This window comes from Trachypithecus francoisi, unplaced genomic scaffold (genome assembly GCF_009764315.1).
Source record: "Trachypithecus francoisi isolate TF-2019V2 unplaced genomic scaffold, Tfra_2.0 Lachesis_group9, whole genome shotgun sequence".
In the NCBI taxonomy this organism is placed as follows: domain Eukaryota; kingdom Metazoa; phylum Chordata; class Mammalia; order Primates; family Cercopithecidae; genus Trachypithecus; species Trachypithecus francoisi.
In genome coordinates this window covers 20008889-20024625 of record NW_022681474.1, presented here as the reverse complement: position 1 = coordinate 20024625, position 15737 = coordinate 20008889, and the positions used below count along the sequence as shown (strand labels likewise).

The 15737-nt window shown below is 37.5% G+C and overlaps 1 protein-coding gene across 4 annotated transcripts in view; it reads right to left on the bottom strand.

Annotated features, from left to right (window-relative positions):
* Nucleotides 1-15737, bottom strand: part of STAM (signal transducing adaptor molecule) — a 72929-nt gene that overhangs the window by 33392 nt on the left and 23800 nt on the right. Inside the window, exon 3 of one of the 4 annotated variants that reach the window (XM_033208471.1) lies at nucleotides 10133-10236. The exons of the other annotated variants lie outside the window; for them this stretch is intronic. The gene's annotated coding sequence lies outside the window, so the exon portion shown is untranslated. The remainder of the gene's footprint in view (nucleotides 1-10132; nucleotides 10237-15737) is intronic. 4 annotated transcript variants of the gene reach the window in all.

The window sequence follows — 15737 nt, the reverse complement described above, 5'->3', positions numbered from 1 at the left end:
TATATTATTCTCAAGGGCATATGGACATTACACAGGATAAACAATGTTAAGTCACAAAACAAGTCTCTACAGATTTAAAAAGATAAAAAAAAATCATAGAAAGCATGTTCTCCAAAGACAGTAGAATAAAATTTGAAAGAACAAAGAAATGTAGAAAATTAAAATATGTGAAAATCAACATCCTCCTAAATAGCCAATGGCTCAAAGAAAAAAATCACAGGTGAAATCAGAAAATACTTTGAGATTAATGAAAAGGAAAACATAACCCAAGAAAACTTAAGGGTACAGTAAAAACAGTGCTCAGAAGGAAATTTATACCTATAAGCACCTACATTTAAAAAAAAAAAAAAAAAAGATGATCTCAATACTACCTCACACCCATCAGGATGGCTACTACAAAGAAAAACAGAAAAAATCTAAGTGTTGACAAAGATGTGGAGAAACTGAAACACTTGTGCACTGTTGGTGGGAATGTAAAATGCTACAGGTGCCGTGTAAAACAGTATAATGGTTCCTTGAATAATAAAAATAGAATTACCATATGCTCCAGCAATTCCATTTCCAGGTATATACCCCAAAGGACTGAAAGCAGGCAGGGTCTGGAGGAGATAGTGGTGCACCGGTGTTCACAGCAGTATTATTCGCAATAGCTAAAAGGTGGAAGCAACCCAAGTGTCCACAGACACATAAATGGATAAGCAAAATGTGGTATATACACACACGGAATACTATTCGGCCTTTATAAAAAGGAAATTCTGACATATGCTACAACAGGGATGAATCTTAAAGGCATTATGCTAAATGAAATAAGCTGGTCACAACAGGACAAATGCTGTATGATGCCCCTTAGATGAGGTACTAAGAGTAGTCAAAATCAAGACCAGGCACAGTGGCTTGCACCTATAATTCCAGCACTTTGGGAGATGAAGGTGTGTGAGACCAGCCTGGGCCATATAGTGGGACCCTGTCTCTACAAGAAATTTTTTAAATGAGCCAGACATGGTGGCACACACTTGTAGCTACAGAGGCTGAGGTGGGCAGATCACTTGCTGCAGTGAGCCATGATTGTGCTACTGCACTCCAGCCTCAGTGGCACAGTGAGACCATATCTCCAAAATTAAAAAAAAAAAAAAAAGAGTAGTCAAAATCATAGACAGAAAGTGGTTGCCAGGGGGCCTGGAGAGCAGGGAATGGGGAGTTGTTGTTCAATTTTGTTCAATTGTTTAATGGGTATACAGTTTCAGTTTTAAAGAGTTCTGCAACTGGGGAGGCTGAGGCAGGAGAATGGCATGAACCCGGGAGGCGGAGCTTGCAGTGAGCTGAGATCGCACCACTGCACTCCAGCCTGGGCAACAAGAGCGAGACTCCATCTCAAAAAAAGAAAAAAAAAGTTCTGGAGGTAGATGGTGACTATAGTTCACAACATAATGCAGGTATTCAATACCATTAAGATGGCAAATTTTATGCTATGTTTATTTTGCTACAATCTAAAGAATTGGGGAAAAAGATGTCAAATCAATAACCTAAGATCATACCTTAAGAAACCAGGAAAAAGAGCAACTAAACCCAAAACAAGCAAAGCAGAAGGAGGGAAACAATACAGAGAGGCAATAAATGAAACAGACAACAGAAACACAATAGAGAAAAGCCAATGAAAACAGAAGTTTTTTTTTTTTTTAAGGATCAACAAAACTGACAAATCTTTGGTTAGACTGGCCAAGAAAGAAAGGTGGCTCAATTTATTTAGAATCAGAAAACAAAGAGGGAACATTACTCTCAACCTTACTGAAATAAAAAGGATTTTACAAAACACTATGAACAACTTTATGCCACCAAATTGGATAAACCCAGTTAAAATGGACAAATCCCTACAAAGACAGGAAACTACTGAAACTATGGTATGCTTAGGTGTTGAAAGAAAAAAAGAAAAAATAAAAGAAACTGACTTAAGAAGAAACAGGAAATCTGAATAGAGCTATGTAACAAGTAAAAAGACTAAATTACTGATTAAGAAAACCTCCCACACAGAAAATCTCAGAACTAGAAAGCTTCACTGGTGAATTCTACCAAATGTTTACAAATTAACATCAACTCTTCATTTAAAAAAATACATAAATTAAACAACAAAATTAAAAGCTTTTGTGCATTAAGGGACACCATCAATAAAGAAAAGTCAACCCACAGAATGGCAGAAAATATTTCCAAATCATACACATGACAAGGGATTAACAGCCAGAATACATAACGAACTCCTACATCTGAACAACAAACAACAACCCAATTCAAAAATGGGGAAAGGACTTGAATAGACATTTCTCCAAAGAAGATACACAAGGGCCGGGCGCGGTGGCTCACGCCTGTAATCCCAGCACTTTGGGAGGCCGAGGCGGGCGGATCACGAGGTCAGGGGATCGAGACCATCCTGGCTCACATGGTGAAACTCCGTCTCTACTAAAAATACAAAAAATTTGCCGGGTGTGGTGGTGCGCGCCTGTAGTCCCAGCTACTTGGAGGCTGAGGCAGGAGAATGGCGTGAACCGGGGAGGCGGAGTTTGCAGTGAGCCAAGATTGCGCCACTGCACTCCAACCTGGGTAACACAGCGAGACTCCGTCTCAAAAAAACAAAAAAAGAAGATACACAAATAGCCAATAAGCACATAAAAAGATGCTCAACATCACTAGTCATTAGGGAAATGCAAATCAAAACCACATTGAGACGCCACTTCACACTCACTAGGCTGGCTATGTTTTTAAGAAAGGAAAGATACCAAGTATTGGAGGGGATATAGTGAAATCAGAACACTCGTACATCACCAGTGGGAATGTAAAATGGTGTAGCTACTGTGAAAATTGTGGTAGTTCCTCAAAAAATTAAGTATAACCACATATAATCTAGCTGGGACTCTAACCAGTATCTGTACACCCATGTTCAGAGTAGTATTAATAGTATTCACAACAGCCAAATGTCCATCAACAAAAGAATGGATAAACAAAATGTGATATACAACGGAATAGTATTCCGCCTTAAGGAAATTCTGACACACGCTATATATACAACATGGATGGACCTTGAAACCATTATGCTAAGTGAAATAAGCCAGACACAAAAGCACACAAAATTCTATGTTTCCACTTACATGAGGTACCTAGAATAGACAAATTCATAAAGACAGAACATAGAAAAAAGTAACTAGTGGCTAGGAGGGGAAATGGAGAGCTATTATTTCAAAGGTATAGAGTTTCTACTTGGGATGATGAAAAAGTTCTGAAAATGGATAGTGGTGTTGGTTGAATAATACTGTGAATGTACTAAATGCCAATGAATTATGCACTTAAAAATTATTTAAATGGTAAATTTTATGTTAAATATATTTTACCACAATAAAATAAATGAAGTACTAATACCAGCTACAACATAAATGAACCTCCAAAAAATTATACAACATAAGATTGTGCGCAGTGACTCACACCTATAATCCCAGCACCTTGGGAGGCCGAGGCAGGCGGGTCACCTGAGGTCAGGAGTTCGAGACCAGCCTGGACAACATGGTGAAACCTCATCTCTACTAAAAATACAAAAACTTAGCCAGGCACAGTGGCATGTGCCTATAATCCCAGCTACTCTGGAGGCTGAGGCAGGAGAATCTCTTGAACCCGGGAGGTGGAGGTTGCAGTGAGTTGAGATTATGCCACTCTACTCCAGGCTGGGTGACAGAGACTCTGTCTCCCCCCAAAAAAAAAAACCAGTACACCACATGAAGAAAGCTGGTCACAAAATAACACATATTGCAGAGCTCCATTTATATGAAATGTCTGTAATAGGCAAATCCATACAGATACAAAGTAGATTAGTAGTTTCCAGGAATGAGGAGAGGTGGCAATGGCAGTGACTGCTAATGAGTACAGGTTTCTTTTTGGGATGATGATTGTTCAGTAATCAGATACTGTTGCACAAACTTATGAACACATTAAAACCCACTGAATTGCATACTCTAAAATGGTAAATTTGATGGTATGTGAAATATACATATATTTATAAAAGTAAAAACATTTATCAAGCAATTTGAACTCCAATGAGCCCTGGAAAGGAAAGCAATATGCTTAAGTATAATTAGTTAGCACTGTAATAAATACAAAAACTCCTTTTTAATAATTATATAGAAAAATTAGGATACAAGGTAGGATTCCTGATTTTAAGGATTCTCAACTGCCTGTGAGGCTGCTTCCACCTAAAGAGCATGAAGGGAGAAACAACACACAAAAGAAGTAATATTTATTGAATGTCTATTATGTGTCAAGCATTCGTTTTTTTAGTCTAAAACTTTTTTCTTCTACTTTACCGATTTTGTAAGATATTAAAATTTTTGGATAGCAGCATCATTAGACTGAAGAAACTATGTACTTTAACACTATTATTTAGATTTGGCCTTTTTCACAGTTGGACTTATTTTAGGAGCCAGGGTCTGCGATCCCATACTAACTTGCAGTTGTGACTACCATGCTGACATAAAAACACAAAGCAATCACTTCAAGGCATGGTAAAGGCCAGATGAAAAGAATTATTTGAATACTAAAATTAAAATCAGTAAAAAATAATCCAAAGATGATTCAGCTGAATAAACATTTTAGAAAATAATCCTGTACACTTTATTTACCAAATTTTAAATAAAATTGATTATATATTTTGTTTACAAATCACTTTTTTATTTTTAAGGTAAGAAACCTGTGGCTTTTGGAAAGGATGATGGGGAAAGGTGTATTGAAATGAAATTATTCCTTTTTATTTCAGACATTCCAATGTTGTTTTACCACAGCCAATTGTAAAAACCAAGGCAAAGATATCTTTGGCACCAAAATAAAATCGGTTACTGAACCATTAAAAGGACAGAGCTGCAAAGCCAGTAAGAATGCTCCTAAGTGCTGATGAACACCTTGTTTGTGCAAACACAGCAGTATCTTTTTAGATACTAGCTTAAAAATCCCTTCAGAATTGTCTACAAAACAGGAACTTACCCACTATTGTGAACTATCTCATTCTGTCCTATGCATTTTTAATTCAGTTTTTAGTATGTCCACCAGATGGGTAATACTGAACATATATATATATATAATTATTAAATCTTACCCGGCCGGGCGCGGTGGCTCAAGCCTGTAATCCCAGCACTTTGGGAGGCCGAGACAGGCGGATCACGAGGTCAGGAGATCGAGACCATCCTGGCTAACACTGTGAAACCCCGTCTCTACTAAAAAAATACAAAAAACTAGCCGGGCGAGGTGGCGGGCGCCTGTAGTCCCAGCTACTCGGGAGGCTGAGGCAGGAGAATGGCGTGAACCCGGGAGGCGGAGCTTGCAGTGAGCTGAGATCCGGCCACTGCACTCCAGCCCGGGCGACAGAGCGAGACTCCGTCTCAAAAAAAAAAAAAAAAAATCTTACCATGCTGTTAAAAGTATGGTTAAAATACTATTTTTTAAAAGCTATGGGGATTACAAGTGAATTTAATGTAAGTATATTTATGGCTATTATCCTTCCAATGACAAATGAAAGTTGATTACAAGCATGGTGTCTATGTAATTCATCCTCTACACAAGCACCCTTTTGAGAGTGAAAGGCGGTGCTCACTGGACATAACAGAGGAACAGCAGGCACAAACTACAATTGTCCAAGGCAAACTGGATGTTATGGTCACAACAGTCAAAACTATGTTCATCTACAAAATCATCTTTTTATGAATAGATCTGGGTCATATAGTTTGTAAAAGGGTAAAGGAAAAGGGGGCAGTATTTCTATAAGGATACAGCTTCCAAAGTCTTTTTCTCAAATCACAAACCAGAGAGAAAACAGACTTTGCAGGAATGTACATAACTACCTACACAGTATATGTCAGCTGATGAACTGGAAGCATCAAATTGAGTTTCATTATTTACTAGTATTACTGCAACCTGCCTCAACAAACTGCACTGTCAGATTCAAAGAAAGCAGATTTAAGATGGAGCTCCTCTCTATCACATCCTCCCTACACGCACTCCCGATCCATCATACCACTCTCAACCATTCAGTTTCTATGTGAAGTCGTAACTACTAAAAACAAGTCAGCTCATGCCTGGAAGTAAATTAAAATTAATCAATCAATCTTCAGACCGAAATATCCAAACTGTGCTTTCTTTTGCAATAGACCTATCTAATTTCTGAAACAAAACACAAACTCTGCAGAACTTGAAGCTCTTAAGGCAAATGTGCAAAGGACAGATTTTTTTTTTTTTAATGAATTCTATCAGCAGTCACTTCTCTGATCTAATGGTAAATTAAGAAAACTTCTCATTTTTGCTCATTCATCTTGCTGGAAGTACTCAGATAATTTGATTCCACCACATACAGTATTATTTGTATATATCAGTGCTAAAGGATACCAACCCTTTCGATTAATCTAATTAGGTAAGCAAGACTTTCAGGGTGAATCACCTCCATAAAAATTAGAGTGGCACTGGTAAAAAAAAATTCAATAGGTACCAAAGAACTCTGTTCATAATACTTTCCATAATTAATGTTCATTAATTACCTTCTAGGTGACAAGTATTATGCAAGGCTTTAGGAATAAAGCAGTGAACAAGAGGAGACTGACTCTGCTTCATGAAGTTCATAGTCTAGCCTAGTGTCTTTTTCTAAAACTTAAGTGAATCCCTGTATAAGTTAAAACTGTGACATAAACATAATTGTCCAAACTTTATATAAACTACAATATCATGTTTAAAACCATCAATTTCAGAAAATGCTACTATCTTTTTTTTTTTTTTTTGAGACAGTCTCACTCTGTGTCCCAGGCTGGAATGCAGTGGTACGATCTCAGTTCACTGCAACCTCCACTTCCCAGGTTCAAGCAATTCTCCCACCTCAGCCTCCCAAGTAGCTGAGATAACAGGCGGGCACTACCATACAAAGCTAATTTTTTTATTTTTAGTGGAGACAGGGTTTCACCATATTGGCCAGGCTGGTCTCGAACTCGTGACCTCAGGTGATCCACCCACCTTGGCCTCCCAAAGTGCTGGAATTACAGGTGTAAGCCACCGTGCCCAGTCAGAAAATGCTATTGTCTTTAATTTGGCTTTTATGAATTTTCATAAACTAAAAGCTTTATCAGGCCATGTGTCTAAAACCAAGCCACGAAAAGGCACCATGAAAGAAAATCTTCATGACTACCTAGTCAGTTAAGATTCCATATCTGTCAGCTGTTCATATTTATAAATACGCACAAATGGGTACATCTTTCAACACAGAACAGTTTTTTCCATGTCAAAAGTCATAATTAAATGTTAGATTAAAAAATGAAGTAACTTGGCCGGGCGCAGTAGCTCAAGCCTGTAATCCCAGCACTTTGGGAGGCTGAGACGGGTGGATCACGAGGTCAGGAGATCGAGACCATCCTGGCTAACACGGTGAAACCCCGTCTCTACTAAAAAATACAAAAAATCCAGCCGAGCGAGGTGGCAGGTGCCTGTAGTCCCAGCTACTCGGGAGGCTGAGGCAGGAAAATGGCGTAAACTCGGGAGGAGGAGCTTGCAGTGAGCCAAGATCGCGCCACTGCACTCCAGCCTGGGCGACAGAGCGAGACTCCGTCTCAAAAAAAAAAAAAAAAATGAAGTAACTCTTGTGTCACATTTTGTCATTCCAGTTCTTAAGGACTGAGTGTCTCAAAGTATCAAAAGTGGAATTTATAATTTTGTCTATTAGAATTATTTTTTTCTAATGGTATATTTCATTGTTTTGTTAAGTTCAAAGTTCTGATTCAACACTTATGGAACTAACAGGCCTCAAGCAAATTATGTATTCCAAAGATAACTATGGTAATAATTCCCTTCCCACACGCTCTTCTACAATATGACCTTAGCATTTCCCATCAAGAGGTGACATCTAACAACCCTCCCCTTGAATCTGGACTGACTTCAGTGACTTGCTTGACCAATAAAACACAGTGGAAGTCGAGGTCAGGAGATCGAGACCATCCTGGCTAACACAGTGAAACCCCGTCTCTACTAAAACTACAAAAACTTAGCTGCGTGTGGTGGCGGGCGCCTGCAGTCCCAGCTACTCGGGAGGCTGAGGCAGGAGAATGGAGTGAATCCGGGAGGCGGAGCTTGCAGTGAGCCAAGATCATGACACTAGGGAGACTTCACCTCAAAAAAAAAAAAAAAAAAAAAAGGCTGGGCGCGGTGGCTCACGCCTGTAATCCCAGCACTTTGGGAGGCAAAGGCCGGCGGATGACGAGGTCAGGATATTGAGACCATCCTGGCTAACACGGTGAAACCCCATCTCTACTAAAAATACAAAAAATCAGCCAGGTGTGGTGGCGGGCACCTGTAGTCTCAGCTACTCGGGAGGCTGAAGCAGGAGAATAGTGTGAACCCGGGAGGTGGAGCTTGCAGTGAGCTGAGATCACGCCACTGCACTCCAGCCTGGGCGACAGAGCGAGACTCCGTCTCAAGAAAAAAAAAAAAAAGTGTCTAGATATACATATATGTATGTGTGTGTGTGTGTGTGTGTGTGTGTGTGTGTGTATAGTGGAAGTGACATTCTGAGACTCATAGTTTACAAGAAGCCATGTGGAGTACACTTGGGTCTCCTGGAGCACTGGCTCTTAGGATGCTCCCTCTGGGAAGCCAGCCACCATTCTGTGAGAAACTCAAGCCACAAGCAGAGGCCTTGGGTAAGAGTTTCAACTGATAGCCCACGTGAGGTCCCAGGTAGTGGCCAACCATCACTGCTCGCCATACGAAGCATCCATCCCAGTGAAGCCTTCAGATGACCCTAGTCCCAGGCACTATGTAACTACAACTTCCTGAGAGACCCCACGCAATAACTGCCCAGCTGTTAACCCACATAACTTTGAGATATAATAAACTGTTCTTTTAAGCTAAGTGTTAGGATGGTTACTACTAAGAGGTGTGTAGTAAGAGATAACTAGAACAGCCTCTAACAAAGAAAGCTGACAGCTAGTAGATTTGAATAGTACCAAGTCATATTATTTAGAATTGCTTGGGTCTTCTTTTAATCTTTGTTTAAAACATGACTTAAGCATAATACGTACTTAAATTCACTTCAAGTTTATAAAACCCAAATTAGGTCAGGCTTACAAAATCCACCCATGAATCTCATCTCTGGATCACTTCTCAAAAGCACCCTGCTCTCTGGGACCTCCAGTCCCTCGCTAGGACTCTCCCGCCCTGCTGTTCTTGGTCAATGCTTACTCATCCTACAGATCAGAGCTTACACATCTCTTAAACTGAGGAACTTAGGCCCTTGACAGCTCCCCACATCAAGCGGTGCCTGGAATGTTAGGTATTCCACCTGCAAACTCAAATATTGAACTAAATCTGTCAGATAATAGTTGTAACACTAATAGTTAACACTTAGGGAGTGCCTGCTTTGTGTTAGATGCCATGCTAAGAACCTTACAAGCAGACAATCCGACTCCTCACCACCATGTGATAAAGCTTTGGCATTTAACACCTCTCTTTTGTTGGGTTGGTTTGTGGGGTTTTTCTCCTTAACTATTTATCTCCCCATCATGAGGGCTGCGGAAGGCAGGGCCCAGGATTACACAGCTCATCCTTGGCATGCCACTCCTTAACCATGCCCTCTGGCACATAATAAACTCTCAATTGAAATTTGAGAAAATAAAAACAAGAATTATTTAGCAACTGCTGTTGCTCTCCCATGACTGAACTTAAAACATCATCATTGTGAATGGGGCCTAGAATTGTGCCTTCAACATGGCTGATGCTCAAAAAAAAGTAACTGAGCAAAACACAAAAAACATTACTTTTCACTACTGTACAACTAATATGTAGAATAACTCATCTTCCTTATAAAGCTCTATTTATTACCAAGTTCTGCATATCTTCCACTGAGTTCGCTAAGTGGAAAACGCACATCCTTTCATAAAATGTAGTTAATAAAACTATAATAAAAACATGATAAGGGGGAAAAACGCACAATACATAGTGCTGGGAGAAACAGAGGATGTGAGAAAAAGAGACAGGTGGCAATAAACACAAATAAAATATCTTGTAAAATACATGGTAAGAGAAAATCTGCACGTGCACTTAGAAGAGTCTACCAAAGGTTTCCATCACCTACCTGTTTAAAGGGTGGGCAAATCCTCATCTCTCTCAAAAAGCTTCTTAAAACCCCACTTTGGTATTTTAAAACTTTTTGTAAGACACATCCTCTCTTTTCCTTATCTTGAGATGGGAAAAGAAAAAGATAGGGGTCAGGGACAGGGACAAAGAACAGGGAAAGGAGAATTATCTCTCACCTTTCCCAGTTTTCCACCTAAAAATACCTACTTCTCTTATTATTTGATAAATGACCATAACACAAATCACACTGCTGTAAGATGTCACAGAAGAGCAACATTTCTGAAGGTCAGTTTCCAAAGTCAAGGTGTAAGGCCAAATCTGTAGTTAATCCATGTTCTTTGATTAGGGATTTACCTATTGGAGAACTCATGAACCGTCACTCAAACGTGTCCAAGATAGACAACTTTTCCTCAATTATTAAAGCAAAACTGTTACTGTGAGCAACAGCTGAAGAAGCTGGCTTGCATATAGGACTATGTTAGATAAAATATGCATGCTCCGAGCAAGAATGGCCCTCAGCACAGCAAGGTACTGCCGCTATGAGAAAAGTGGGAATTGTAATTGTGAGACAGCACATGTAAGCTCACTAAATGAATTGGCAGGCACAAGTTTTTTGGGAAAAAAAACCTGAGGAGGCTGGAAAAGAACACAGTTAAATTCAGTAGGTTAAACATGTATATGATACAGCTCAATTCTACAGTCAGAGGATCAAGGAAAACTAAAAGCAATTTTGCATTCCTGCAATTCTCTTTTCCAAAAAAAGTGAAATTTCAAATGTCTTTGAATGGCCCACAGTAAGTTTTCCACAATGTCACTATATTATTTATAAATGTCTATCTACTTACAGGTATACTGTTGTGCAGTTATGAGAGATCTATAGCTCAACATTAAGCGCAGTCACCAGTTAGTGAGATTACCTGAAAAGGTATTTCCATTACTATATAGGAGGAAGTCAAGAATATTTAAAGCTATTATTGGAAAAAGGAGTCAAGATTTGTGACATCCTACGCTGTATAAAACTTTTGAAAAGTCTCTTATTTCAAATAGCTCTATATCTCAGTTGAAAATTACTTTTTAGTATCATAAAAACCATATGCTGAGTAGTGACAGGAAGATTTTATACTCTTAAGGAAATTATTGTCATTGAAAAGACAGTAAATTTAAATTCTAATTCCTGTATATATTACTAAATTAATGAACGATTTTGAGACCAATCAACTTTTCAAAATGAGGATATCACCTCTTCATTATCCCTCTCTCAGGGCATAACAAAATAACAGGGTATTTGCCTAAAAGTATTGCAAATGTAAAAGAAAAGTGATCAAAACAAAAATTATCAATAGCAATAATAATAAACAACATAGTTAACAAATATGTTTGCATAGTTAACCTCTAATAACCTATGAAGTCGGACTAAAAAAGTACAAGAACGCTAGTGAAAGACTATCTGGCATGTTGCATCCCCGATCCCTGCTAATTGCTACTGATCAACATCAGTAGTAACCCCCCTCTCATGGGACACCTGAAACCATCCCTAATGGAGCAATACCACCCAGCTTGAAAACCGTCCCTAAACAAAAGAAGCATTGTGATACAGTAGAAAAAGGATTTGAAGCTTTGACAGACCTCATCTGTAAAAGAGGAGATGTCTAATACCTCCTTATCCGAATGTTAATACAAAACTCCCAGACTCATGCCAGGGATTGAAAGACTCTCAACAATGTTAGTTCTTGAAAGCACAAAAATGTCTCATTCTTTCTTTACTTTTACAACTGTAGCTTTCAAAGTTATTTTAGAGTGATTTAAACTTTACATCTTCATCTAAAATGCTATGAAAAAAGCTTTACTGTGGTTTACCATTCAAGGACATACGTATTTCTGGAGGAAGGAGGAGTATGTGCATGCATAGCTTTTATAGGTCTTAGTAAACCAGGACCTAGCGGGCACGTAGGAGCTAAAAGACATGGGAACTGAAATCTTTGCTGAATGAACTAAATATTTTAGAAATTAACAGATAATATAAATGCTCCTTGAACATTAACGTTTATTTAGATGCCTTTCATAAGTGTGAAGGCATGTCACAGACATAAGATAATTCTAATATAAAAATACAAAAGAAATCAAACAGAAATAATGCAATCCTTATACACGAACACATTCAAAATGCAAATTTGATTTGTAACACACATTATATAAAACATAATCCACACAACATATAAAAAGGGGTAAAATATAGAGTACAAATATCAAATTCTTCCCTTAATGATAAGCTTATTAAGTAGGCATTTCTTATGAGATAATGGAACATGAATATAGATAAATATACACAGGGATGCTATTTGACTATTTAACAAACACGTTCATGTGAGTCCCAAAGGACTTCATCAGAAAAGGAGGTAAACTAAACTTCTACATACCGAACTAAAATATTGAGGATTAAATTCAGTATAATATTTTCAGTTTCCCAGACCATATAACACTAAGGTGTATTTCAAACAAAACACAACGTAACATAATGTATGGGGAAGAGAAGAATCACCAAAAACTTTCATATACGACTGGTATGTCTTGATTCATAATTTTAACCTTCAAATATAACTGCTCATACAAGCATGTAAGCACACAGCACAGTGAAGGTAGAAAAAAACATAAAATGGGAAGTAAGGAAATCTGACTTCTAATTTTGCCTCTGCTCACTCCTTTTAGACAAGTCACATTAAAATCTCAGGGCTTTAGTTTTCTCATCTGCAAAGCAAGCTCAACAGTCATTAGAACTCTACAGGTCTCATTCTGTAAAATATATAGTGTTTTTAAGACTTAGTAAAATAACAAAGTAAAATCATTGTCTAGGCAAGTAAAGATAGAAAAATTAGCTCGCATCGGAACCCATTCCCTACTGCCTAGTCAACAACTTGACTTCTGTTGTTATCCTACAAGTTCTTAGAAGGCATCAAGTTTTCTCTACCTTGCAGCATTCAGCATTCACCTACAGGCTATTCTTCTTTCTGGGTTGCAGTGCTTTGAACTCTTTGTCTCTTCTCAACATTAAAATTATAGCATAAATGTAATCCCTTCATACCAATCTACCCTTCTGTTTTCCATTAAAGGACTCTGGTTTCTAACTTCTTAGCTATTGACCATCATCTGTTTATCTGTTAATTTCACATCTTCCACCATTAGAATATCAGCACCATTGATGGCAAAGGCTATGCCTGCTTTATTCACCACTGTATAGCCAAAGCATGATACTTGGTATTCAGTGTTTGACAAATAAAAGAAAAAATGACCAATGCAAAGAAAGGGAAATGAATTAAAGAATTTCTGCCATGTTACAAAACTGAACAAAACATGGAAATCGAGATCATGTTTTAAAAAAAAAATCTGTCAGCTGGAAGAGGTGGTTCACGCCTGTAATCCCAGGACTTTGGGAGGCCGAGGTGGGCAGATCACAAGGTCAGGTGTTCAAGACCAGCCTGGCCAATACGTTGAAACCCCATGTCTACTAAAAATACAAAACAGCCAGACATCGTGGCGTGCATCTGTAATCCCAGCTACTCAGGAGGCTGAAGCAGAAGAATCGCTTGAACTCAGGGGGCAGAAGTTGCAGTGAGCCGAGATCGTGCCATTGCACTCCAGCCTAGGCAACAAGAGTGAAACTCTGTCTCAAAAAAATAAAAAAATTATTTAATTCTGCTGGAACCCTTCCCCTATTTTAAGTTATACAAAAGAATCCTAAATATGAATTACATTTCTCACTTGAAAGATGGGAGAATCTACAGTACCTAGAACTGCTGTGATGATCACACAAAGTATTCATAAGGCACTTTAACAGGGTCTGGCAAATAATAAGTAGTCAATACGTGGAGATTATTCTTAAAAGAGCATTTTAAAAGACTTTGAAGACAAAGTTCCGTAAAATGAAGATACGATTATAGGAAGGAAAAAAAGACTTGAAAGAGGTCTGTTTCTCTACTGATGCTGCCCTTTCAACTCTAGGATATCCGGGTCAGAGATTATTTTTCCCTTACAAAAATCAGGAAATATTCTTTCACCTACCTACTAAAGGTCAGAAACAGTCACAGTCCAGCCCAGGACAAAATACAAAGCCAAGGAAAACCATTTTTAACAAACTCCTTCCCAAAGGCTTACACTTGCATTTTTCACAAAATACCAGTAATGACTATCATATGATCTTTCTCATTCTGTTAGAATAAATTTAGTACCAAAATATACCCAGTAGTCAGGTAAAGAAAAAGTTACATGATGTTTTCCACCTTCAATCAACTATATCTTTGGCTAAAGCTAAGAAAAGACAATTAATATATAAAATAATAGCAAAAATTAATCTAGAGGTCAATTACAGAACTTTAATTTTAACTTGTTATTGCAGATAATCAGTATCTATCCTCACATCTATGTTTACATATGATAATATAAACAAATCAGTCAACACAGAAAAATTATTTATGTGAAAACATGTTAAAGAAAACTGCTATTATCATTGTGAAAGTTCTCTTGATTTCTAAACAAATGAAGGCTGTTCAGCCCATCATATGACCTAATTGGCTGGGCATTCTTCACTAGTTACTCATACACTGGAAATTGCACACTAAAAATCATGTGAATATCTTGAGACGTCAGAAAAAAATTTTAGAATGTTTGTTAAAGTTTTAGGTTTGGCATAATCAAGTACTTCAAGCTTAAAAAAAAAAAACAAAACTACAACCTAAATGAAGTAAACAGGGATTACATCTAGTAGGTTTTCTGAAATTGAGATAATTACTAAAAATTATTAATTTTTATTCAGTAATTATGTGTATGTATTATTCTACATGCCACTAACCAAAAATTAATGTTAAACTACAAAATAATTTCTAAATTTGTCCAATACTAATAGACTCAAAAAAATACATTTCTAAGACTGACAGGATACAATAAGCAGTCAATAAGTGATAATAAGTAATGAATAAATGCAGAAGAGTATATACAATATGCTTATTACATGTAAATGGGGGAAAATGTATTCACATTTGTATAAAAGAATAATGGAAAGATACAAAACATACAGAAGTGGTAGCCTATAGAAGATAAGAGCAGCAAAACAGGGAGAGGAATTAGACCTGTCACAATGTCCACCTTTTTAAACTGTTTTAATATTTGAGCCATGTGAATACATACCTATTTTTAAAAGAATATATAAGCATGTGTATCTCTTTAAATCAACAAACATAAATACATACACATATGTATATGTGTAGTTTAAAGAACAGAAAATGGGTTTGTCTGGATTTCTTTTTAAGAGAAGGAATTAAGAAAAAATTTTCACAGCACCACTGACAGCCATGTTTCTGGGTCACAGTTCTGACTAAATGAAACTTCACAATAATAGCTCTCTTCTCCCCCTTTAAAACCTAAGAATATTTTTCAAATTACCATAATTCTAAGACAGATGACTTTTTAAAAAGAAGCCAAAAGAGAAAAACAAAGGTTAATATGAACTATTTCATTTTATTTATCCTCTAAATAATTCTACATATATTACTAGCTACAAATCATTTTGATTTAAAAAATACAGTATTTCTGAAAGTGAAATCCTCCTCCTA